The following is a 26,334-nucleotide window of genomic DNA, read 5'->3' as shown; positions in this document are numbered from 1 at the left end:
GTGGGTGAGGGGCAGAGCAAGAGAGAGACACGGAATCCGAAGCAGGCTCCAGGCTCTGAGCTGTCAGCACAGAGCCCGACACCGGGCTTGAACTCACAAACCGTGAGATCATGACCTGAGCCGAAGTTGGACGCTTAACCGACTGAGCCACCAGGCGCCCCTGCACCACGTTGATCTGAGTAAGAGCAGATCGCATCTGATGGGTACTAACACTAAGCCTACATACTGAACTGAAAAAAAAACAAACACAGTACTGGCTACAGGTGTATTGTCTGATGTGCACAAAAGCAGATTTAGTTAATGCCCTTTGAGGGCAGGAGAGCTTACTTTGCCTTGACTGGTTTCCATTCTAACCAGCGAAGTCTAACTTTTTGCTTATAATGATACTCTTTCAAAAAAACCTCCTGCAACATTGATGGTAAAGGGAGCCCATCAATTCCATCATATGTAGTGCATCTACAGATATTGCATGGCAGAGATACTGCAGATTAAAAGGGAAAGTCCTGTTTAGTGAGATAGTAAGCAACGGTTCAAAATCCATGCCAGAACTGGGATCTTTATAATGTTCCAAAAGTCCTGTTACCGCAGAGGAGCGAACTACACAAGGTGGGTGGGAGTGCTTTGGTTCCGCGGTCCAATTCGGGCACGCAGGGATCTGGGGCAGCACCTGAGGCTCACGGAGAAGAGGCAGCCCTTTGGCTCAGAGTCCCTGAGCGAGAATGTGCCCTCAGGTTTCCCTTCAAGGAGGCTTATGCCTTGTAACGGTCCATCAGTCCCCAGCCACAGGGATTCTCTGTAATCTGCGGCAAATCAGGCACGAATTAGAGTATGTAATCAATCTGTGAATGGACTTTCCAAGCTCCCCGTCTGCTACCGTGGGCACGGGCTGTCTCCAGACACCTGATGTTGTTTCTGCCTACGTGACTTCAGACACAGGGTGGTAGTGGCTCCCCTGCTGAGTCACATTAGCTTTCGGAATGGCAGGATCCGCCCCACTTAGTTCAGTCATTCCAGGAGCCAACTTTGGTCCCAGTTTAAAAAGGATTAACCTGGGGTGCATGGGTGGCTCAGTCAGTTGAGCATCTGACTTTGGCTCGGGTTGGCGTCTCGTGGTCCGTGGGTTCAAGCCCCGCGTCGGGCTCTGTGCTGAAGCCTGCTTCAGATTCTGTGTCCCCCTCTTTCTCTGCCCCTTCCCCTGCTCGTGCTCTGTCTGTCCGTCTCTCAAAAATAAATAAAGCATTAATAATTAAAAAAATAAAAATGAAATGAAAAGGATTAACCTGTGAGGTTAGCTTCAAACATACGTATTTGTGCCATGAGAGGGGGGATCAACCCCCTCTTCAATACTTTGCTGCTTTCTTTCTCAAAGCTGATCTCCTTCATCTTTGGTAGAAACCAAGGATGGATCAAATGTATCAAAAACAGGGGCTATATGCTGCTTAATACATGTCATTTGGGGGCTAGATCTGAGCCAACTGGAAAAGGACATTCTCAAGCATTAATTCAGAAAGGTCTGTTTTTCCTTTATTAGAAAAGAAGGATTTTGACTGCTTGCTGTAGGTGCTCATAGGAAAACACAGGCCCACAGTTTCCGGCCATCTCTGCATCAGAAAGCGACTTCCTGTAGTTCTGTCGGACGTGCTGTCCGATTGTGCACAGAGCTTACATCACACCTTTCTTCTTTGAAGTCTAATTCGAGTTCTATCAAACTTCTTATCAATATCCAATGAACTCTGTATTTTTGGAGAACAGGACGATTTTTTTCTGCCCACTCCACGGAGCATGCCCAGAGTAGGAATCTCTCAAGGGACTGCTTTGTTGCTGAGGAGCTGAGTTGCCTGTACTGATGTTCCTCTCCTTAACAGACAGATATCTGTTGGAGGTCATGTCCATGTGTTCACTATGGCTCTCTCCCTCACGACCGAAGAGATTCTGACACCTGTATTTGAAGTTATTCCCCATCTTCCCCACTTAATCTGTTGATTATGAGATCTCTCTGGGTGCATGGAGCGGCCCTCAAGCAGGGGCACCTGTGGCCCCAGATGGGCCCAGACAGCACAGGCGCGGAGACGTCACCAAGGGACCATCTGCTCGCCACTGGTCTGGTCCAGTCCTCTCCATTGTCTCCTTCGTCCTGACCCCCCATCCCCCTGCCAGCTTCCCCCTCTCCCAGCCTCCATGGGAATGGAAAATATCTCCTACTGATCACGTGTGATCTTTGAACTTAGGTATTTAAAAAAATTTTTTTTAATGTTTATTTGTTTTTGAGAGAGAAAGAGAGAGAGAGACAAAGTGTGACCAGGGAAGGGGCAGAAAGAGGAGGGAGACACAGAATCTGAAGCAGGCTCCAGGCTCTGAGCTGTCAGCACACAGCCTGGTGGGGGGCTCAAACTCACAAACTATGAGATCCTGACCTGAGCCGAAATCAGATGCTTAATCAACTGAGCCACCCAGTTGCCCCTTTTGAATTTAGGTTTAACAGGCATCGCTGCTTCCGCTGTGTTCCCTCCTGAATAACTCCCTCTGGGGGAAACCGGCCACCACAGTCAGCCTCATGGAGAGGCCCACATGGGGAGAAACTAAGGCTCACCACCACCTGCTATCACCCACTCGCCAGCCCCGTGAGTGAGGAGACCCTCCAGCCCTTCCTCGCCACCCAGCGACTGCGGCCTCTAGGAAATTGCGGAGCCAGAAGCCACCCGACCAAGCAGCTCCCAGATTTCTGCCTGGCAAAACTTGTGAGTGATAGTGAGTATTCATTATGGTTTTAAGCCGCCAAGTTTTGGGGTGCTGTGCTAGGCGGCAGCAGATAACTCATGTAATAGTCATCACTTTCTTGTTTGTGACCTCAAGACACAAATTTGAAACACCAGAGATGTCAGTACCGAGAGGTTAAAAAACCATTAGAAATCTCCAGGTTGGATCGTGCGGCTGTTAGTGCGAGTCAGGGCTCCGCGTAGACCTGTGTGTCTGTGATGGACAGTCCCCCCGAACACAATGTGTGCAAACAGCAATTTGCAGGACACTTATGGTATGACCTCAACTATATCAAAACGTCACAAAAGTTATACGTATGTACCTGTCCACACAGGCATGTATGTAAGAAAGCCATATTTGTGTCTACACGGACGTGTGTATTCATATATGTTTAAATGCAGAGCTTCCCCAAGCTACAGGGATGAAACGGTGCACACAAAACCCTGGCCGTGATTCCACCTGGGAGGAGGAAGGGGGGAGTGTGGGGGGAGGCGGAGGCACAGAACGATACTGACACTTTGCTGTGTCATCTCAATCATGTATTGTTTCCACATCTTGCATGAAGATGCGGCTGTGTGTTCCCTGCGTGACAGAGGAAGGAAAGACGTGGAATAAGAAGGAGGCAGGCAGACAGGACATGGAAGGAAGAGGAGAGGGAGAGGCATTCGCAACCCGCTGAGTCCTTTTTTTTCTTTAATTTTTTAAATGTTATTTAATTTATTTTTGAGAGCGAGAAAAACAGAGCATGAATGAGCAGGGGAGGGACAGAAACACAGAATCTGAAGCAGGTTCCAGGCTCTGAGCTGTCAGCACAGAGCCCGATGCGGGGCTCGAACCCACAAACCGTGAGATCATGACCTGAGCCCAAGTCAGCCGTTTAACGGACTGAGCCACCCAGGCGCCCCCTGCCCCCGAGTCTTAACTACAGGCACCTGACTTAGAAACAATATGGAAGGGGCACCTGGGTGGCTGAGTTGGTTAAGCATCCGACTTGGGCTCAGGGCACCATCTTGAGGTTCATGAGCTCGAGCCCTGCATCAGGCTTGGTGCTGACAGCTCAGAGCCTGGAGCCTGCTTCTGATTCTGTGGCCCCCTCTCTCTCTGCCCCTCCCCTACTCATGCTCTGTCTGTCTGTCTCTCTCTCTCAAAAATAAACATTAAAAAATGTAAAAAACAAACAAACAATATGGAAGCCTCTCTGTGGCCTTGAACTTGCAGGGTGCTGTCCATCAGTGGTGCTCAGGGTGCTCTGTTGAGAAGGAGGATGGTAATTACCTGATTTGACCCCTCCTTTTCCCTGGACCCTGGGGTCTCCTTGTGGGGTTTAAGGTACAGAGGGGGTGCAGGGGCGGGGGAGGGTGTCTACACCCATGGGGCAGGGTGCAGGCCATGCAGAGTGGCTGAGGGAAGAAGGGGGAAGGCGGTGCGGTGGTGAGCCTGGAGCAGGGTGGGGTGTGGGGCACTCTCACTCCTCTGGATGTGCTGCTCTGCTTGCCCCGCAGGGACAGCGGCCACCCTGGAGTCCCCAGGCTCAGGAAGTCCATGGAAGATTCTGCATAAAGGCCTAGGGAAGAATCAATCGGGGCCTTGAGTACAAAGATTGGAGGAGGGGGCACAGAGAGGCTTGAGCCGGTTTGCACCCCCGTAAGGGAGCAAAGGAGGGAGCTGGCCTCCGGCTCTGGGATCTGATCCCTTGGTCACAGTGCTTGTCCCCACCCTGCTTAGGCCTCTGCAAGAGAAAGGGACATGGAGGGGGCTCTGGACTTGGCGTTGGACAGGGGACTGCAGACCTGTGGCATCTGCGAATGTCAGACCGACCAAGTACGGAGCTCCTCCCCCGCCTCCCACCGCCTGCAGGCTGGGCCCCCGGAGCCAACTTCCCTGTGCACCTGAGATGAAACCAAGAGAAAGCTGGGCTATTGTTTACTACTCCCTCCCCTGTGGGAACCCTTCAAAAGCTCCTGGTAGCCTTAAAGAGCTCACAATCAGAGATTTCTCAATCACAGGACTTCCTGCCCTGTAGGGTAATCCTCACCTTTGTGTCCCCTCCCCCTGCTCCCCAGCAATTCACGTTTTGGAGCCCTAGCCCTGTGGCTGTAATCAGACTAAGAATTAACGTTAAGTGAGGCCATAGGGTGGCCTCTGATCTAAGAAGAGACAGCAGGGACACCTGGGGGGCTCAATCAGTTAAGCATCCCGATTCTTGATCTCAGCACAGGTCATGATCTCTTGGTCGTGGGATCGAGCCTCGCATCGGGCTCTGTGCTGAGCGTGGAGCCTGCTTGGGATTTTCTCTCTCCCTACCTCTGTCCCTCCCCTGCTCGCTCACTCTCTCTCAAAATATATCAATAAACCAAAACTTAAAAATAAAGAAGGGACGCCAGAGGGCTTTCTCTCTCTTACATGCCCCAAGGAGAGGCCATATGAGAACACAGTGAGAAGGTGGCCATTTTGTGCTCAAATAGGTACATCAATTTTGAAATCAGCCTTTTGTGCATAGCAAAACAAATGGTACCCAATAAAAATGCAGAGTTCATTCTGGCCTACGCAATTAATTAATCATTCCTTCACATTATTCAGCTTGTCAGCACTTATTGAGCTCCTCCTATATGCCAGACAGGTAACGCTCAATACAAGTTAGCATCCTCCACGCTAAAATGAACTTGGTGTCCGCCTAACTTTGCTGGAGCCCTAAAGGAAACCAATTATCCTGCCCTTTCCCTGGGTGTCTGATTGAACTTGGCGCGTCCATCAGAGCCGTAGGAATATGACTAACAGGCAATGCCAGCGGGACGAGATCTGCAAAGTGTTTAAAGTTTAGCAAGAAAGCTTTCTGCAAATGTCAACGCTACTGCTTGTTCCCTGCAAACCAGCATTGTAATCAGCACGACCGCTGTTTCTGGCTCGTTGAGCAATGACATAAAAAGCCCCGACACAATCAGTTCTCTAGGGAGGTGGGGGGCGGGGGGAGTTGGGGTTGGGAGGGTGTACCAACCAGAACTGCCTACTACGTGCAAGGTTTGGTGCTTACGGCTTCAGTCCCCGCAACCCCTGATTCTTTTTTTTTTTTTTTTAATGTTTTGTTTATTTTTGAGAGAGAGAGAGAAAGCAGGGGAGGTGCAGAGACAGAGAGAGGGCTGGAGGATCTAAAGCAGGCTCCAGGCTGATGGCAGCGAGCCCCGTGCGGGGCTCAAACTCACGAACCGTGGGATCACAACTGGGAGCAGAAGTCAAACGCTCAACCAACTGAGCCCCCCAGGCATCCCCGCACCCCTGATTGTTACAATAACACCGACAGATGGAGTAACTGAGGCTCACAGACGTCACCCAGCTCCAACCAAGGCCAGTTGGGGAGCCTCCCTTCAAGTTCATGTCAGAGTGGGAGTGATTTCAGAGTCTAGTCATCAGAAAAGGGAATAGCGAGGCTCCTCTCACCTGGATGTCCTTGGGACCCCAGTCTTCTCCTTCAGTCCCCCTCAGAGCCAGGTGTAGGCATGTAATAATTTTGGAAATTTTGAGCCGAAAAGGAAAACATTTTCTTTTCTTTCTTTCTTTCTTTCTTTCTTTCTTTCTTTCTTTCTTTCTTTCTTTCAGAGGCAGCAATTAGGGCATTCACATATGGGGTTCCTGGCATGGCTCCTGGTAGACTTGATGGGCTTTCAAAACAGAGTTACTAATGGAAATTAAACACTGGGGGCTTTGCGGAAAAATTGCTAATGGCAAGCAGCCTGTGCTCCGTGACTGGAAGTGTCCTCCAGGTAGTCACAGCTGTGCACAGACGGTATCAGGGCCTGGCTGAAATGTTATGGTAGCGGTCACCTCCCAGACTTGACTTTGTACAGGAAGCATGGCCGAGGCAGAAGTACAGAAGCAGATGCAAAGGCTCGGTACTCCAGCTGGCCGTCGGTCTGTCCCTGGGTGTAGCTCTGAAGACAGACATTTAGCCGTGGACACAGGCATGCAGGTGCAAGAGTCTCATCGTGACTCCCGGGCAGGGGTGGGTGAGCTCCTACTTTCACTCTTCAAACTTCGCTGGGACTGCACAGCCCTCCGTTATCAACCTCGGCAGCTCACTCGCATTACCTGGTGAGCTTTTAAATAAATACAAGCTCAGGACTCCCCCAGATAGACCAAATCACAGCCTTTAGGGGAGGGACCCAGGTGCCGGACACATTAAAACTTTCCATGTGATTCTGTTGTGCAGCCCAAGTTCAAAACCTCGGACGCAGCCTAGGCAGCCAGGGATCACGTGAATCACCTGAAGCTTTCTTTCAGATAGTTTTGCCAAGTTTCTCCCCTGGAGATCTCCCGCCAGTGAGCCTGGCGTGGGCCCACGAATCGGTTTTTAGTGAACTTCCTGGTGATTGTTATGATCAGAGAAGCTTGGGGACCCACAGATGTAGTAAAATGCTATATTCTCATATTAGCCTCATTGCCATCACCACTTCTGACATGTCATATCTTTACTTGTGCGTATGTTATTGTTTCGCGCTCATCACTAGATCGTCAGCTCTTCGGGGAGGAGATTTGGTTTTATTTGTTGCTGTCTTTTCAGTATGGGACGAAGGTCAGGAGGACATTCATGGGGCCCCCTGAACGTTTGTTGAGTGAATGAACATATTCTTTTGTACTTTCTTGCCTCTACCTTGTGACCCAAGTCAACGATGAGATGGGAATTCTCAATTAGAAACATACATACTTTTTCACTTTCATTTCACTTTCCTTTCTAGATCAGAAGTCCCGCTGTTAGAAACAGAAAGATGTATTTGATACGGAACTTGATTTCATTCCATAATCAAGTTGGGGTTCTTTGGAGGCCTGAAAGACCTAGAGAAAACCAGACATATTCAGCGGGGAAAAATACTTTCAGAAGTTTTTAAGAGAAAAATCTCCCAACCCTACCTGCTTTTTTTTTCCTGAAAATTTCTGCTTCGTTGTGGAATTTATTTGCCATGGAACTACTGTTTTCCGGGAAGCGCCACTGGGAATTCAATGAAAAATAACCCATGGCGCTGTCTGCGAAGATATCCCAGCTACTGACCGGAAAGCCAGCTGTGGAACGAGACAGTTATAGTTCAGAGTGATAACACGTGTCATCAAATCTCAGACGCCTTCTGTTGTAGGACACGCCGTTCATTTAGGGCCCGCCAAGTTTGCTGCCGATGAAAACTAGGACATGCCGTGGACCGTAAGACCTGTTCTAATTTCAGATGTGCAAACGTAGAGAGGGAAGCATGCATTTTAGAATTAGTGAAATACATTAAGCGTCGAGATCCAAGCGTCAGATCCAAAGGGCACTGGGCAGAATAAGACCTAGAGGAGCACGGGGAGTGGGGAGGAGGGAGAACACTGGGGCTGAGAGAGCAGCCCCGTGGAGTGGTCTGGAGTGTGGCTGCGCATAGAGCCCCAGAGCTGGGGGCTGAGCGGGAAGGCAGGAGAGGGCATCAAGGGTCAGCTCGTGACCACCCGCATGGGGGGGTGACCTGAGTCTCAGGATACACATGTTAGCGCCCCACCCCGTCCAGCCTCGACACTGCCCTGTTGCACAATAAACTCTGTGGTTGCCCTGCTGCTAAACCATCTGGAGATGGATGTGAGCTCTTTATCCTCACGGCAAGGAGAGCCATTCAGAGGTCTTCAGGGAGCCGAGTATATAACGTCATCAGACTGGTATATGTGTATGCGTGCTGGGGGCTTTTGGGATTTGCCTGATTAGAATATTTTTTGAAGAGCTCCAAAGCTTGTGCAAGTCAACATTTTTAAGACAGGAAAGTCGAAATTCACCCGTCCATCCCTGCCCTCCTCCCACCCATCCATCTCCTCCTGAGAGGCAAACCGTCCGATCAATGTCTTGAAGTAGTTCACGCGCATACAAACAGTTCTTCATCCTTCACAGCTACTGTTTCCTCGCTGATCCTTTCTATATATATATATATATATATATATATTTTTTTTTTTTTTTGCTCCTCTTGCTGTTTCTCACCGAGTTTTAAACAGAATTTATGGTCCCTTTTACCCCTTCAGATTTTAGACTTTATTTTAAAGGTTTTTTTTTTAATGTTTTATTTATTTCTGAGAGAGAGAGAGAGAGACAGTGTGAGCAGGGGAGGGTCAGAGAGAGAAGGGGACACAGAATCTGAAGCAGGCTCCAGGCTCTTAGCTGGCAATCAGCACAGAGCCCAACGCGGGGCTCGAACCCACCAACCATGAGATCATGACCTGAGCTGAAGTCGGACGTTTAACCGACTGAGCCACCCAAGTGCCCCTAGACCTTATTTTAAGAATGAAGTTTGGATGGTTGTCTTTCCTTTTCTGAGCAATCCGGCTCAGGATCCATTTCCTCCTACAGTTTCATGACCTCTTCCGGAATCTCTAATGTCTGTATTTTTTTCATGGACGCGACTGCTTCCCTATGTTCTCTCACTTCTCGGGTTAGATTTTTCATCTGCTCTATGGCAACATGTTTTGGTGTATCTTCTTTGCCTGCTGTTTGTTTTTTCTCCTGTGCCCGTGCTTTTTTTCTTGTCATTCTTTTGTATAGATTACGCATCACTGAAGCAGGTGATTTTTTTTTCCTTCCCATTGGGCGTCCTGTGTGAGAGTGGCTGAGGTTGTCTTATAGGTGGGCTAAATTTTCCTTACGACCCAGAGGTAATGGAAGGGCACTTAGCCTTGACTTCTCTTCACCAATGGTGAGGCTCTTCCCAGCGCAGTCTCTCCTTCCCTGTTGCTACAGAGACAGACCACATCTTACATGTATGGTAAGTCTTGGTCCAGCAGAGCCCAGGCCACCAGCAAGGGCACCTGCCCCCCGCTGTTGCTCTCTGCGTTGCTCATCCAGGTGTGACCCTTACTTCCAGATGAGCATTTTGTAAGCTTTCCTGAAGACTTTGCACCCTGGCGTCCCCGCTCTGCTTCCTCCTACAAGCGCCTCTGCTGAAGACCCATCGTTTGGGGACCATTCTTCCACCTTAGGTCCTACTTTGGCCAAAAATGGAGTTTGTGCTTTTCTGTCTCCATTCCTTGTTGGCTTGGGATTATTTCCAGTAATGGAAGGGGGCATTATGAACTTGACACCGTCTTGGAAATAGGAGTTCTCAGATGATAAAGATCATGTGGGCTGTGGCATGAGGAATTGACCCAAGGCAGAAAGACTGGAGGGTGGCAGACCAGTGACCAGTGGGGAGATGGTTCCGACATCGGGGAGCTGGTGTCGGGGAGGAAGAGAAGTGGATCCGAGACAGACGTAGGAGGTAGTGTGGAGGCTCTTACTGGCTGAGTTTATGTTTGAGCGGGTGTGGGGGGCATGACTCAGGGGAAGGAGGAACATTTCAGGGCTGGCTACCAGAAGCTTCTTGTGATGTAGCACGGAGCTAGGCTTCCTCTTCCGCGGCTTCCTGCCCAGTTCCGGGCCACATCTGGTCGGGCTAGGCCCTCTGGGAAGACCAGAGAGCATCCCATCACTTCCCTGGAAGGTCCCCTGCCGACATCTGGATGAAACTCAGGACTGCTAGACACCTCTGAGAAGACCCAAGGCAGTCCGAGTTCCCTGTCATAGCCCCAGATTTCTGTCCTATTAACCAAGTCTCCCTGATGATTAGACCTGAAAATAGGTTTGCGAAATTAAAAAAAAAAAATGGGCATAAAATACTCTATAAAATTGTTGACATCCCAGGATTTGCTGCCAAGAGTTGGTGGGTGTGGATGTGACACATATTGGAGGTCATACAGCCCACCCCCTGCCATCAGAAAGTCGTTCTAGGGTATGTAAGCGGCACAAACTGAACAGAGAGCTTTGTCTTTCCCTAGGGTTTTCCGGGGGGGGGGGGGGGGGGGGAGGTGAATCTGATTTTTATTCTTTTTTTTTTTTTTTTTTTGAGAGACAGAGACAGAGCACAAGTGGGGGATGGGCAGAGAGAGAATGAGACACAGAATCTGAAACACGCTCCAGGCTTCAAGCTGTCAGAACAGAGCCTGATGTGGAACTTGAACTCACAAACTGAGATCATGACCTGAGAGCAATTGGACGCTTAACCGACAGAGGCACCCAGGCGTCCCTGATTTTTATTCTTTAATCAGAATGTGATTAAGTCTGGGCATTTCCTACGGGTTGTTTTTTTTCCCCCTTAATGTTCAATCTGGGTGGACAACTGAGGGCTACCTAGTCTCAGAGACGGTCAGAGCTCGAAATTAGGAACTTGCTGCTCCTATACCTGGTCATTCCCCTCCAGGAATACAGCGGTCTGCCGTGTCCGAATTGAAATGTCATTGATTCTACTCCCCGGGGATGGATTGATGGCTGTGGACACAATCACCCAGGGAGAGTACCTTTTGTATCTGTTTGTTTTTTGTTTTTTTTTTAACTATTTTTACCTTGGCTCCTCCTAGGATATGATGCTTGACTCAGCTCACATGGGTACAAGCCACTGTTCTCTCTGGACACAGCTCTGATATCCTAGAACAGACTTTCCAGTTTAATGTGAGCTGTTCCCTACTAGTGATTTCTTTCGAAAGCCTCCAGCAACAACCACGCTAGTTCTTAGGGCTCTTAAGGATTTACTTTAGCAAGAATGATCCTGGGACATTGACTCTCTGCCCTTAAACATCCCAGGCTGTGCTCTACAATAGAATGTTACACAATAATTTTAAATGGTGCTTATGTAAGACAGGGTGTTTAGGGAATTTTTTTAAAAATTCGGGATGGTGTTTACCGTGTGAAAAGAGCAAGATACAAAATTGTGTCTTTTCAAGTGTGTTAAAAATATGTGCGTGATAGGCTGAAAAGAGACTTTTCACCTCACCCATCCCCCTCCACACCCACCCCAATTTCCTTTCCAAGCAATACACTTTTTTTGTCAAGTTAATGAAGGATACCTTGTCATCTAACCTTGACAGAGAGTAGGCAAATGTTCTCCCGAGCTAATAAGGTCAGGCTGTTTGCTCACAGGAAATAGAGTTACGAGTATAGTGAGAGGAAGAATATTAATTTCTTACGTGTGTCAAATATCATTTGTACGGTTGTGGGTGTTTTTGTTCCTGGAAGAAATTAGCCTTGAGCAAGGGAGACATGTTGTATTATAGATACACTGTTGGGGGAGGCAGCTATGGTTTGGATGAAAGACCCTCCGCCCACCCCCCTCCATCCCTGCACTTCAGAGAACACGGCTCCTCCCTCAGCCCCTGCACCCCTCCCGCGGAGACCCACTTGCCTTCCAGAGAGGAGCAGCTGGGATCCCTGGAGAAAAGCCATGGTCGTTCAGAGCCAGAAGCTGGGAATGTGGGAGGTACAGGACTCGATTCAACAGTTTCTCGTTTGTTTCAGGAAGAGAGGTTCTTCCAGAAGAGAGTGAGCTGGGTTCCTGAGCAGGAAGAGGTGAGGCGTCAGAGGGGCAACAGGAAAGAGAGGAGGGGGAGGGAGACTTCCAAGCAGGAGGGCTCCTGGGGGGGGGAGGGGGGGCACAGAAGATCATGAGATACCTATACCTCCTTCCCACCCGCTCCTAATAGGACTTCCATTCTGTAAGTCTTGGAGACGGTCTTCTGCTCTCATCCCGCACGGAACTGAAATGTTCCTTAAGGTCCCAGGACCGCTCCCGAGAAAGGTTGTTCAGCCTCTTCCCCGGTGGCATGGGCCAAAGCAGCACGGGGCGTGGCCAGCACCCCCCCCCACAGGGGACACCTGGAGGTCCTAAGTGACTCTGCAGACGCCCCCTCCCCTGAGGACCCCAGAAAGAAACCTCTCACAGGAGTTACAAATATATATGCATAGAAAGAAGACTAGAAGGAAATAGGCTAAAATGTCAATGACGGACCCTTCTGGGTATCTGGATTACAGGTATCACAGCTTCCTGCTTCTTTATGTTTTTCTGAGACTGTCAGTTTAAAAAAAAAAATTTATGTCATTATTTTATTTTGAGGGACAGAGACCTAGCAGGGGCGGGGCAGAGAGAGAGGGAGACACAGAATCTGAAGCAGGCTCCAGGCTCTGAGCTGTCAGCACACAGCCCGACACGGGGCTCGAACCCACAGACTGTGACATCATGACCTGAGCCGAAGTCGGACGCTTAACCGACTGAGCCACCCAGGCGCCCCTGTTAGTTGCTTAATAATAAGAGGCAGGTGCTATTTTTATAATCGGGAGGCACAGCAATTCCATGCCCACTTGCCCAGGGGGTCTCAAGTTTGGAGGTTTCAGAGAGAGAGGCAGGAAGAGGCAGATTTGCGGGGGTGGGGATGCGGCGTAGCAACCCCAGAGGCCATCCAGTCTGCCCCCCCCGCCCCCCCACCCGCCTCTGAGACGAAGCACAATATCTGAACTCCTTCCCTGTGCCAGAAATCACGCCCTGCCCTCCTCACCCTTCCACCCGCAGCAGAATCCCGAAAGACGTTGGGCTTCCTATCAAGCGTCCTTCTGGCTCCTGCAGTGACCCCAGAATCGGGCCGAATAGAAACTAGGGCGCCGATGGCCAGATGGAAAATCGTGCGAGATCCTCCTGCAAAGTCTCTGCTCCCAGGTGGCCTTTAGAAAACCCAAGCGCCCAAGGGGAGAGAGAAGCCAAGCTGAGCCCCAGGTGCGTGCAGGCCCTCAGGGAAGAGAGAGGGAGCTTCTGGGCTGCAGAGAAACAGCCGCCTCCTTCTCTTCCAGCCCCCCATCCTTCCTCTTCTCTCTGATGGCAGATGGTGCCACGCCAGGCATATTGGGTATGAAACAACGACCACGAAAGCCCAAGCCTTGGCCCTTGGCCTCCGGGAGCTTACAGCCTGGCAAGGGAGTAAGGCCCAGCTGGGAGAGTTAACTTCTTAGCACAAGAGCTTGATTTCCAGAAGTTGTCCCTGTGCCCATGGGAGGGGGGCTTGCAGGGCTGAGTAAGAAACAGACATGGTGACGTGCCAGCCCTTGAAGGATGTCCCCTTTCAGGTGGCGTTGGAAGAAAAGGTCTGCACTGAGGCTTACATGTAGAAAGTTCCAGCATGCTAGAGATGGAGAAGAGGTGGCTATGCTCTGGAGCAATACTACCACCCCTTCCTCCCACCCCTCCTCCGCCCGCCGAAAGATGCCCGTGTCCTAATCCCTGGACATAGTCATAGTTTACACGGCAAAGGGGCCTTTGCCAATGTGATTAAAGATTTTGAGATGGGGAGATTATCCTGGATTATCTGGATGGGCCCAATGTAATCACAGGGATCCTCCTAAGAGGACTCAGGAGGCTCGAATAGAGAGAAAAGAAGGATGGAAACAGCCACGGAGGAGAGAAGACTCTCCGCTGCTGGCTTGGGGGGAGGGGCCACAAATTAAGGGGGGCCCCAGAAGCTGGAAGAGGCAAAGAGAGAGGTCCTCCCCCAGAGCCTCCCGGAGGAGCACAGCCCCGCCCACCCACTTTAGACTGCCAACCTCAGACGGTAAAGTCGATTGGTTTTAAGCCACCAGATTTGTGGTGCTTCCTTCCGGCAGCTCTGGAAAGTGGATACGGCCCCTTCCTGCCCTCTCCTCCTGGTCCTTGAGAAGCAACCCTTTGAGCTGCCTCTAGAAACAAGAAATGCTAACGTGTGTTGGAGGTTAGCCAGTAAAAAAAAGGACAACGTATTTGTGTCGCATAAAGTTGACCAAGAACTGACTTCCGTTAGTTCTAAGAGTTTGAGAAGAAAACAACCCCCAAACCGGGTTTTCAAATGCGTGAAGGAAATGAACACTATGTGATCAGGAAAAAGGTGGTGCTCGAGTGCGAAGATTCTCTCAGATGTGGGGCAGAGTGGAAAAGAACGAGGTGCAGAAAGAACATCTCAGGGGTATCCTGTGACCCCACTCATGTCACAAACAAAATACAGTCTTACGTGGATGTATTCTTTTTGCTGAAGGAACCATAAGAAAATGTTAGCAAAGATTGCCTTTGGGAGAGAGAGAGAAGAGAAGAGTACTTAATTCTAAGAATGTTCCTACTGTTTGGATTTCCTAAATTTATACTTAGGTTCCCATCCCCCACCCCCAGTTTTACTGAGATATAAGTGACAGATTTAGGTGTACAACGTGATGATCTGATACTTTTATATTTTGTGAAAGGCTACCACAATAAGTTTAGTGTCCACAAAGGCTCATCTGACCACGGAACCTAATGGCCCACTTTGGGTTTTCTTCCTGGAATCTCTCTATGTTAAAAAGAAAACGAGGGGGTGCCTGGGTGGCTCAGGTGGCTAAGCCTCCAACTCTTGGTTTCAGCTCAGGTCGTGATCTCAGGGTTCGTGATCGAGCCCCATGCCGGGCTCTGCGCTGAAGGTGTGGAGCCTGCTTGGGGTTCTCTGTCTCCCTCTCTCTGACCCTCCCCAGCTGGCTATTGCTCCCTCTATCCCTCTTTCTCGAAATAAATATATAAACATGTTTTAAAAACAAAAAGGTTTTAAGCAGCATAATAGAAGGCGAACCCCATATGGAGAAATCAAGCAGAGAATCTATCAGGGTGCATTATTTTCTGGCCCACGTGAAACCTGGGCTGTTCTATCAAGTTTACTACTCAGGTTTCTCCTCGGGAGCCAGCGCCAAAGGAAGTTTGAAACAGCGCCCCGCCCCCTGCCCGTCCTCGGTGCTTCTGACATGTGCGATGCAGGTCATGGAGACCCTAACATCTGACCGTGGCTGTGTAGTCAGCCCAGTGACAAGGTCTTTCGGAAGAACGGATTTGCACGCAGGGCCCAATATTCCACTCAGCAACCATTCAGCCTCCGACAAGTCAGGGGACCTCTCTGGGCCTTTGTCTCTTCATTTATAAAATGAGGAAGGTGAAGATGTTTGTTTTCTGGGTGGCTGTGACGTTTAGTCCTGCATGAACACAATAAAACACAGTCTTCTTCTCCTCCCTTCACCTTTCTTTCCAAGCCTGTTGAGGGCAGAAGGAGGTCCCTGTGCAGCAGGGGAGAGGTTGAGAGCGAATCTTTGTCCAGAAAAGCACAGAGACCTCATAGAGAAAACCAAAGTCACGAAGCCACATGTCTGTTTCCGTATTTGTGTGTCTGCCACCAGCTTGTCGTCTCTGCCAAGTCGCAGGAGGTTAATAAAGTCTGCGAGCTTTTTACAGCCAAGCAGGCCCATTTTGCCTGTCACCCCCCATCCATACGCATTTTCATGTCACCGCAGGAGTTGGTATCCTAGGTGTCTGTAACCCACATGCCCAGCACCCGTGACCGTGACCGGGGCAGGGTGGAAGAACAAGCACACTTTGCTCCCAGAGCCCCAGCGTCGAGATGCTCGTTTTCTGATGAATTCAAACAAGAAAGGGGGTGAGTCAATGTCTAGCTGTTCCAGGTGCTCATCGGGACTCACTGTACGGAGCCTAAAGGGCCCTGGAGACCCAAAGGACCTTCAGAAGCCTCTACCCTACTAGCCACCTCACACCAGAAGCTTCTCCACAGCCTGGCTGCCCCCACCCCGCCCCGTGTGATGAGTATGGGCCGCTGCCACGGCTGGTGTAGGCAGCCCAAGGCACCCCCTGCTTCCCCAGGGCTTCACAGATGCTGCCTCTTCCCCCAAGAGGCAACCCCTTTTTCTTTTCTCTTTCATCCACTTGTCCATGTGTTCAGTCCCCGCAGTTCTGGGGAGATCTTTAAGCACCAGGCATTGTCCCGGGCTCTGCTCAGGCAGCGGTTACAACAATACGGACCCTGCCCTCGTGGCCAGGCCACCCCGGGGACCCCAGGAGCAGTGAGGAGGCCGTGCAGGACAGGGGGTGCGAAACAGAAACCGCCAGTTACCCTGTGCTCCCCGAGCACCTAACGTGAGCTGGGTGGTGGGGCTGGAAAGAGGTCAATGCGTTCCCCAGAGATTTATAGTTGGGGCTAGATTGTGTCCAGGGTAGAGAGGGGAGGAAGGGTCAAGGCTGGCCGGGTTTCGAAGCAGGTTTTGGAGATGCTGGGTTTCAGGCCCAGCAGACAGTTGGACTCGTAGTCTCCTGGGGCAGGGTGATACCCAGACGGGCGCTGTGGATTCAAGAGTCAACACCTGGGTGGGTAGGGGAGGTGGAAGAGGGGCTCAGGAGAGAGAAGACCCAAGGCAGCACTGCAAGGACCCTATACCTCGAGGATGGGAGAAGAGGAGGAGCCCCAGAGTCTAGGAGGAAAGTCACAGAAGGTAAGGACATAGGGAGAGACAATGTCATGGTCGCCTGTTTCTACTCTTTGAGGGCAGTTGCCTTTAGGAAAGCACCCTTCCTCTCCTGTCCTTCTTCCATGTGGTTTGCGTGAGGAGGGTCAGTCTCCCAGCTCCCACCACCCGGCTCGGTTGAGGGAGGGCCGCATAAGCTCTCACAGCCAATGGGAAGCCAGGAGACACGGATGTGAGTGCAGGGAGGAAAGGGCAGTGGTTCTTAGAAGGAGGAATTCTTCTACCAGAAGAGCGCCCCCACGCACATACACCACCCACCCTGCCTTGGAACGAATAAAGTAAGGATATACAGCCATTCGTAATTGTGAGGCGGAAGCCTGGGGTGGTTAGAGATTGTCTAAGGCCTGAGGATGAAGTCTCAACTGCAGACAGCAGGACAAAGAGCAACCAATTCTTAGCTGACACTGTTTGAGCCGCTAGATCAAGCTTCACCTGCAGCCAGCTACCTCCAGGCTTTTCAGCTATGCAAGTCAGCAACTTCCCGTTACTAAGCCCCTTTGGCAAAGGTTCTGGTTTGCTTTTGCGGCTTGGAATCCAGTGTCCTACTTAATGCACAAGCTAAAGAAGATGTCCCCTGGGGTCAGTGGGAGGGAAGGTGTCAGGATTTCAGAAACCTTGACACTTCGATGTCCCCAAATCATTGTCGCCTCCAGAGCCACACTTGCGATCTCTTTGCGGGCTTTTTTTGTTTGTTTTTCCTGCTGCTGTATCACTTCCCTGACTGTACAATTAACATTTTCAAGCTGCTTCCTCACTTAAAAATGAGACGTTGCTAGAAAATAGGTTAGACTCTCTTTCTCTGTATGTTGCCTGTTCAGATATACAGAAGTGCCGTCCTCATAAACTGGGGTCAGTGGCATATGACAACATGCCCTTGAGTCTTTCTCTGCTCAGATCCATCTTCCGCACCCTAGTAACGGAGTAGGCTCTCTGAAATGCACATTCCTGCTTATAAAATGCCAGTACTTCCCACAGCCTGCAGGAAGAAATTGCAAACCCCTGGCGTGGTGTATGCGATCACATACGTGTTCCAGATCCTGGGTCCCTTCCCTGCCTCTGATCCCGTCCCATGAGCCCAGAGCTGCACCAGCTGTTTGTAATCCGAAGATCTGAACGTGCCATGCTCCTCCCCGCCTCTGTTTCCCTTTCCGCTCGGCCTGGAGAGGTAATTAACAACAATAGCTAATGCGCCAGGCACTGTACTAAATGCTGCACATGAATTATCTCGTTTAATCCTTACAAATACCCCATGGGTAGTGCCATCCCTACCCACAAAGTCGCCCCGGTCAGTGCCCCAGGAGATGCGGGAAGACTCCGGAAAGCAGGTATGGATTCTGGATTGAGGTCAACCATTGTAGTCAGGCAAAAATAGGATAGTTCAGAGGCCAGGAGTTTGAACATGAACTGGGGACATCTAGGTGAGGAATGGAGGAGGTGGTCATGAGGGTAGGAAACTCCACCCTAGCTGACATTGAGGCTCCCTTCCCCCTCTCAAGCGGGGGTCTCCGGAGCCTTACAGAATACGCATCGTTCAGGCTAGGCACTCCAGTCTCTGCTCTGCTCCGGACCCCACAGGTAATAGTTATGCCCAGATTTCCTAGAGCCCGAAGACTGGAAACTCCGTGGCGTCCCTGCCAAGCCTGTGTTTGTGAGAGGGATTATTTGCATCTCTGACAGTTTTGGGAGCCTGCGTGGTGAGGCTGACCCCTCCCCTGTAAGGTCCCCCAGAGCACCCTCCCCACCTCTCAAGCCTCACCCTTTTCTGGTTGGGAGAAACTCCCAGTTCTCTCCTCCCTCCAAGCCCCGCATCCCTCAGACAATGCGGCACAATTCCCCTGAAAACGTGTCTTCACAAAACAAAAGCCAGGAAGGGGAGCTCTGTGCTTGGCAACAGCAGCCTGTGTGGCTGGCTCTCCCTGCAGCACAAAGGCCTCTGGGAACAGAACTCACAGACACTGGGTCTCCTCCCGAGCCAGGGGAGGGGGTGGAAACATCTGCAGCAGGAGGAGCAAAGCACATGTGAGCCCCTCCCCTCCCACCCCCGGTTGTGATTACATAGTCATTGGATGTGTGACTGTCTCCTGTGCTCACCGCCTGAGCAAACATCAGCTGTACAGAGGCAAGGTTTTGTGCCTCTTTTCTTCACTTTGGCCCTAGCGCAGTCCTAGCACACAGTAGGGCTCAGTTAGTGTTCATGGAAGAGAAAGAAAGGAGGGAGGGAGGGAGAGAAGCAGGAGGGAGGAAGGCAGGCAGGTGGCCGGAGAGAAGCAGGAGGGAGGAAGGCAGGCAGGTGGCCGGTAACATACAACCTGTGAGAGAGCCCTTGATTTCACCTTTATCTCCTCCTCTTTTCCCAGAGCCCCGCCCACCAGCCTCTGTGCCCTCACCCCTGTAAGGGAGAAGTGTGCTGCCTGCTGGGAACACCTTAAGTAGTTCCTGGCAGGCAGAGGGGGGAGGGGAGGGGGAGTCCCTAATCGGAAGCTGTGCAGCTTAGCAGGAGGCACACAGACTTCAGCGTCTGGCAGAGCTGGGGAGGAATCCCAGTCTTGTGATCTTGGACAAGTTACCTATTCTCATCTGCAACATGGGGGTGCTTCTTGTAGGGCACCAGCTACTAGGAAGTAAACGTGCCTGGGAGCCGTAGGCGCTCGAGAAATGGCGCCATTATTATTTACGTGGCGTTTTGAACTTCATTCATTCAACCCACACTAATGAGCATCCCCAGGCCCCTGGCTCCCTGGGCTTCCTCTGAGAAAGTCCCACAGGCCCCCCTTACTTTCTGCTGGACAATCACAGTGCGCCCCCTGTGCTAAGGAGCCAGGGATCTGGGGATGAAGAAGATAGAATCCCGTACAAAAAGGGGGGTCGGTCACATCTCCCCCCAAGACATTCTGGCCCCTGATTTTTCCTTCTCCTTCTCCAATCCCCTTGGGCTCCAGGGCCCCCTGGACTCAGTGACTGTCTCTCTGGAAGGGCGCCACTGCCAGGCGTCCCCAGCGCGGGTGCTCTTGCTGTCCTTCCCATCTCTTCTGGACAGTAGACCCTCACCTGTGCAGGCCCAGAACGAGGCAGGGAGGTCAAACTCTTCCCCCGCTCCTCTCCCTGACTGTGAAAATTCCAGATCTTTGCTGCTGGCTCTTCTGTGACCCCTCTTTTGTATTTCAGCTTCTCCCAGCTGAAAGAAGACGGGTAGGAGGAAGGAGAACGCAGCCTCACCAAGGACGCATCCTTTCTGGAAGGGCTTCCCAGGCTCAGAGAAGGGAGAAAAAACTTGGAACCATTCAGGTATTGGTGATGCTGGGCCTCACCCCTACCTCATATTCCTCCTTCACACAGCCCCATTCCCTCTCCCCCACTCTTGGGGATATTTGAATTTCATTAAATTTTTTTAACTTCTTTTTATTTTTGAGAGACAGAAAGAGAGCATGAGTGGGGGAGGAGCAGAGAGAGAGGGAGACACAGAATCCGAAGCAGCTCTGTGCTGATAGCTCAGAGCCTGATGTGGGGCTCAAACCCATGGACCACAAGATCATGACCTGAGCCGAAGTCAGACACTTAACTGACTGAGCCACCCAGGCGCCCCGGGGATATTTGAATTTCAAAAAAGGAGCATGGGGATTTGACAGAGGACTAGCATACAGAATATATAAAGAGCTCCTACAAATCAATAAGGGGAAAAAACTCCAGCAAATATGTAAGTAAAAGACTTAGAGCAGCGGCTTCACAAAGGAGGGTGCCCAGATAGCCAATAAACATGAAAAGATGCTCGATCTCATTAGCCATCAAGGAAAGTGAAATGAGAATGATACCACATTGGAAATTAAAAACATAGGTAATGTCAAGTTTTGGCAAGGGGGCATGGTAACCAGAGCTCTCATGCACTACTGGTGAAAGAGCAAGGTGGCATAGCCCCTTTGGAAAACAGTCCAGAAATATCACTAAAGATGAACGTACGCAGACCCACCCCTGAAACCCTGAGCCTGGGTTTATACCTAACAGAAATTAGTTTCTAAAACACCGGAAATCCCGCACAATCATGTTCTCAGTAGAGCTATTTGTGATAGTCGCAAACTGGAAAGGACGCAAACTCCTCTGGGCAGCAAATAAATAAATACAATATGGTAATTTAGACACAGGAAATGTGTGCAGCAGTGAGAACGAATGAACTACGGTCACCTGCAACACCATGAATCACAACAAGCGTAACCCTGAGTGAAAGAAGACACCTAAGTGTGCACGCCCGGTAGTCACATTAATTTAAGGGCCAAAGACCAGCAAACCTTAAATCCACCTATGGTGTTAGAAGTCAGGACAGTGGTTACCTTCAGGAGAGAGACAGGCACAAAGGGACTCCTGCGGGGGTGCTAAAATTCGGTTTCCTGATCTGGGCGACAGTTATAGGCTGGGTTCGCTTGGCAAGGATTTGAGTTGTATGTAATTCAAAGAGCTTTGCGTCCTTCTGTATGGACTTCAACAAAAAGGAAGGTTACTAGGCAAAGAGGCGGGGTGGGGGAAAGAAGTATGCAAAGGCAGCGGTGGGAGGGAGGGAAGGAAGGGTAGGCAGAGGGAGAGGTCACAGTGCAGTGCAGACGACAGCCCCAGCCGACCCCTCAGGGAAGTCCTGGAGCGAGATCGGCCCCTCAGATTTGTCCTGACTTGGGCCACAAAACCCAGATCTTTCCTGTTGGGCACCAGTCAGTCCCTGAGCACGGGCTGTGGCGGAAGGGGGAGATTTGGCATGCAGCCCCCCCACCCCCCGCAGCTAAGGCCATCCTGCAGGAGTGGACCGCTGAAGGCCATGGGCCACAGCCCTTCCAGCAAGCCCCCTGTTGAGGAGATGTGTGGATGGCCGCCACAGGTAGCTTACTACCTGCGTGGAAAAGACTTTTTGGGCCTGGAAAGGTTTCTCTGAGGCCCCTCAGCCCAGCACTGGTCATCTGGTTAAATTCTCCCCAGGCCACTCATCACTCACAGACCTGCCTGGCATCGTAGCCCGCGGACACCTTCCCGCGCAGAACCAGGCACCCGGATGCACCTAAATGCTTTTGTAGCTTCCTTTCCACACCCCAGCGAAATCCTCCCCTCAGCCTGGATGCCCTCACCTCGGACCCACTCGGTGAAATCCAGCTGGCCTTTAAGACTCAGGAGTCACCTCTTCCAGGAAGCCCTCCCTGACCCCGTATCTGCCTAGGAAGAATGTCCCTTCTTCTTCTGAGCTCCCTCTGAGTGCCCCAGCAACCCGCCTTTTGTAAAACTCTCACTGCACTATTTGTTCATCTGACCGTGTCTCCTACTGGTAAAGACAATTTGATGGAGAGCCACCTTATTGATCCACGGCACGAATGGATGGCTACCACGGGGGTTCCTCTGGGGAGCGTGGCACTGTGCTGTGCACTCACGCCTGAATTCACAGAATTCTAACATCCCTGTGAGGTGAGGGGGCACCTGCCCGCCGTCACACAATCACTAAATAGCGGAGTTAATACACACATGGGAATTGGTGGGAAGTTTTGGAGTCCTCCGGAAATAGTGGATAGGGGAGGAGGGAAGGGAAGGAGGAAGGGAGAGGATGAAGAGGGAAGGGAGAGGGGAAGAGGGGAGAAGAGAGGAAGGGAGGGAGGGAAAGAGGAGGGCGGGAAGGAAGGAAGGAGGGCTCCTCTGTTCAGCCCCTCTTGGCAGCCTGGTGACCAAGGGACCTGCTGGGTGGGAGGGGCAGCTCGCTCCGCTTCCCCCAACCCTGCCCAGAAGCCCCTCAGCCTGGCCTGGGGGAAATGCAGTTGCAAATCACAGCCTGTCTGTGTAGGAAGGTCCCTGGCTCAGGGCTGAGCAGGGGCCCGGTTAGTTCACAGTGTGTGTGCTTTCTCCCTCGCCCCCACCCCGTGCTCCCTTTGAAGAACTGCCTCGGGGTTCGGGGTTCACGTTGCAGCATCAAACAGGGACAGAAGGTGCCTCTCGCGTTAGCAGTGGGAGCCTCTACAGCTTAAGTCCCTGGAGGTGCCGGGCACGCAGAGTGCTCCCCTGGGTGAGTGCTCCCCTGAGCCCAGAGCACGAGGGCACGGGGGCTTCACAGTTGGACTGGGAGCAGCAGGTGGACTCACAGACCATAAGACAGACACACAGACACAGTCATGGCTGCAGATGTGCCTGAGAGCACACAGGAGCTCACATACACAGGTGCGTGTGGGGCCCCAGGGTGCATCCAGAGAGCAGCCTCGCATGCGTGTATGCACATGCACGCATACACGCGGCATGCACGGAAGCAGATGCACGCCGTCACGCACAAACACCACAGAGACATGCCCAGAGGTTTCTAGCAAAGAACATAATTTTGTCCTCAGCTTCTTGCCCCCTAGAGTCAGCTGATTCCATCCATCCCTGAATGTCTCACCTAACGGCCCCTGTTCCTCACCTCCCACGGCTCCGATTCCCTTTCCCCGCCACCAGGGCCCCTGGACAACAGCCGCAGGGTCCCCGCGGGATCCCCACCTCTATTCCAGCCCTAGATACAAGAGCAGGGGTCGTGTTAGGGGATCAGGAAGATCTGATCACATCACTCCCCGGCTGAAAAGCCTTCTGCGGCATCCCCTTTCCCCCCACATGCAGTTCCAATCCTCTGGCATCCCAGAAACGGCCCTTTGCAATCTGGCTTCAGCTCGTGGCACAAGCTGGCCCTGAGCCCCACGCACTCCAGGTGAGGGACACACACCGCAGGCTTGCGCTCCTGCTGGGCGCACCGCGTGAGGCTCCCTCCTCCCGGCCCGCGACGTTCCTTTGCTAAACTACTGCTCAGCCATCCCTCGAGGCCCAGTTGGGCCACAGCTCTCCACTTGGCCCTGACATTCAAGGCATTGCCGCAGTCCTGCCCCACTGCTCTCACGGGCGTCTTGTTGGCCCTCACCAGTGTCATTGTCACCTGTGTGCACATAAGCTTCTTCCTCGGAGCTCCAAGCACGCCTGATGCAACTGTGGGTGAGTGAATGAACTGGCCTGTATGATGCTCAGATCACACCGGGTGATCTCACCTGGCTGGGTAGCCCTTGGGCATGTGAGTGACTGCCCTGAGTCCTGCCTCCACGCGGGTGAAAGGGCATATTGTTGTCTCCTGGCAGCTATTGGCATGGGCTCTCATCGGGACCTATGTAAAGAACTGCGCTGAGTGGCTAACGCGTGGTGGGCATTCCAGAAAGAATAGCCAAGCTTGCTGTTGCCAGTTCCTATTTTTATTTCCACTGAGGTCTTCCCATTCCTGTTTTCTGATTCTCGTCCCCCTCACTGCCCCCCTCAGTTTAGTGCTGGGGGCCCAGCACTGACTCACTGAGGGTTCGCTGTGGGATTGATCGACTACGCGGCTTCTGAAGGCTTGTTTGCAGCTCGAGATTCTGAGCTGAGTGCCGCGCCTCCTCCCTCCCAGCCTCCCCGGAGACTGGAAGCTGAGAGTCCGGTCCTCCTCCCGTGTCCCCAGGCTGAACAGCTGCTCTGTTCCGAGTCCTGCAAACTGGGCCAAGTGGGGACCTGGGGCGCGGGGTGGGGGGATGGAAACAGCTGGGCCTTTTTGCTCCAAAGCGCAGACTCTTGCCGCCAGCCCCCCAGCAGCTGCGGGCTCCCCCCACCTCCAGGATGCTGCACATGTGGCTGGGGTTCCCATAGCAACCTCTGTGCAGACCTGCGGCCACCACTTCACTCCCTCTCCTCCTGGATTCGTATGAGAGGTCAGTGAGAAGATTGGAGGGGAGAGGGCTGCCGGGCACTTCCACAGGCAAACCCCTCCAGTCCGGTGAAGAACGTGCTGTCATTCCCGTCATGTTACTGGCAAGGAAATCGAGGCCCAAAGGCATCGGCCTCTAGCCCCAGTTCACCCACCAGCCAACAAGAGCACTGGTCTGCAGCCACATCCGTTAGTACTGGTGAGGCGGTCAGCACCGGTCAAGGGCTCTCTGGCCGCAAGCAACTGAAGCCAACCAGCCCCCACGGTGGTGAACAAGGAAGGCTGTACGGAAGGACGAGGTGCAGCTCCAGAAAGAAACAAGTGAGACACGTGACTGCAAAGGACAGGAACAGGGGGGTTTTGAGGGTCGGGGGACAGGAACGAGCGGACAGTCATTTTGCCGGAATGATGAAAACATCAACGGTTTTGAAATCTTCCCTGCTCTCCATTTAGGGCTCAGGTTCAGGAGGGACCGGGACCTGTTGGCTGGGTGAGGGCAGACGTTGTGATCGACAGTCCCACCAAGCACGTATCTCACGGAGTCGGGAGTGGGCTTCAAATAAAACTCGGGAGGCCGCTTCCAGAAGAAAGGGGAATGAATGTGAATGCCAGGCAGGCCAAAGTCCAAGTTCCCCGGACCACCTGCCGTGGTGGGCATGCAGGGTGGGAGGTTTCCTACGGGCAATGAAGGAGATGTTAGATGCAGGGAGGTGGTGCTTCTGAGAAAGGCTAGGGAGGAGATGGACACTGAGAAGAAAGAAGGTATAAGTTGACCTGTCCATTTTCATGGGAACAAAATGTACCTGTGTCTGCCCTGATAACTGATCATCCTTCTGCCCCCCCAACACACACACACACATACACTCCTTTTCTCGTTAGCTTCTTACCCAATGTTTAATTCCCAGGATCACAGAGAATTGTTTAGCATCAGCCTTGTTGGTAGAAAGAGCCCCAGTCACCTAATAGTCTCTATAACCTACTTTTGATAGTTCTTGTTTGTCGCCTGCCTCTCCCATCCATTCTAGAATGTAAGATCCAGGAGGGCAGGGATTCGCTCCTGTGTGTTCACTGCTGTACCCCTCGTGCCGGAGAGAGTGCCTGGCACATAGCAAGTGCTCAATAAATATTTGTTCGATGAATGAGGAAGAACCAAGCACCCTGATAGGCGTTTGGGATACAACGGTGAACTAAAGGAAGGACCCTGACCTCATGGAGCTATATAGTCTAGGGAGACACAAACCGCAGCAAAAATATATAGTAAAAGAACAAAATGAAAATACTGAAAATTGTAATATGTGCTTTGAAGGAAACGAGTGTTTTTTAAAAAAAGAAATAAGCTGGCAGGAAATTAAGGTATGGCAGTAAAAGGACAGAAGTCCTCTCTTAAGCAGCATTTATTTAGAGACCTAAAGGGTAGGAAGGGGCTGACCATGAGAAGTATGAAGGCAAGTTCTTCCCAGAAGTGTACAGAGCGTGTGCAAAGGCCCTGAGGCCGGGAAGAACTCAGTATGTTTGGAGAATGGAATGGCAAGACCAGTGTGGCTAGAGTTTAGTAGCCAAGGACCAGAGGATACTGGTTGAGAACGGAGAGAGTGCCAGGCACCAGGACCCCCCTGCCCCCACATCATCCCCGGGCCTTGTGAGCCATGGCGTGGAGCTTGGATTGCATTCTGGGTAACGTGGGAGGCTGTTAAGGCATTTTTAACATCAGTGCTTGACCCTG

At 51.7% G+C, this 26,334-nt stretch overlaps 1 pseudogene; it reads right to left on the bottom strand.

The window, feature by feature from the left end:
- Window positions 1–323: 323 nt before the first annotated feature.
- On the bottom strand, window positions 324–23,813 carry LOC120222021 (annotated as a pseudogene).
- Between the last annotated feature and the right edge of the window lie 2,521 nt (window positions 23,814–26,334).

This window comes from Hyaena hyaena, unplaced genomic scaffold, assembly GCF_003009895.1.
Source record: "Hyaena hyaena isolate Hyena2069 unplaced genomic scaffold, ASM300989v1 scaffold_15, whole genome shotgun sequence".
In the NCBI taxonomy this organism is placed as follows: domain Eukaryota; kingdom Metazoa; phylum Chordata; class Mammalia; order Carnivora; family Hyaenidae; genus Hyaena; species Hyaena hyaena.
Note: the sequence above shows the minus strand (reverse complement) of the source record. Positions and strands in the feature narration are given on the sequence as shown.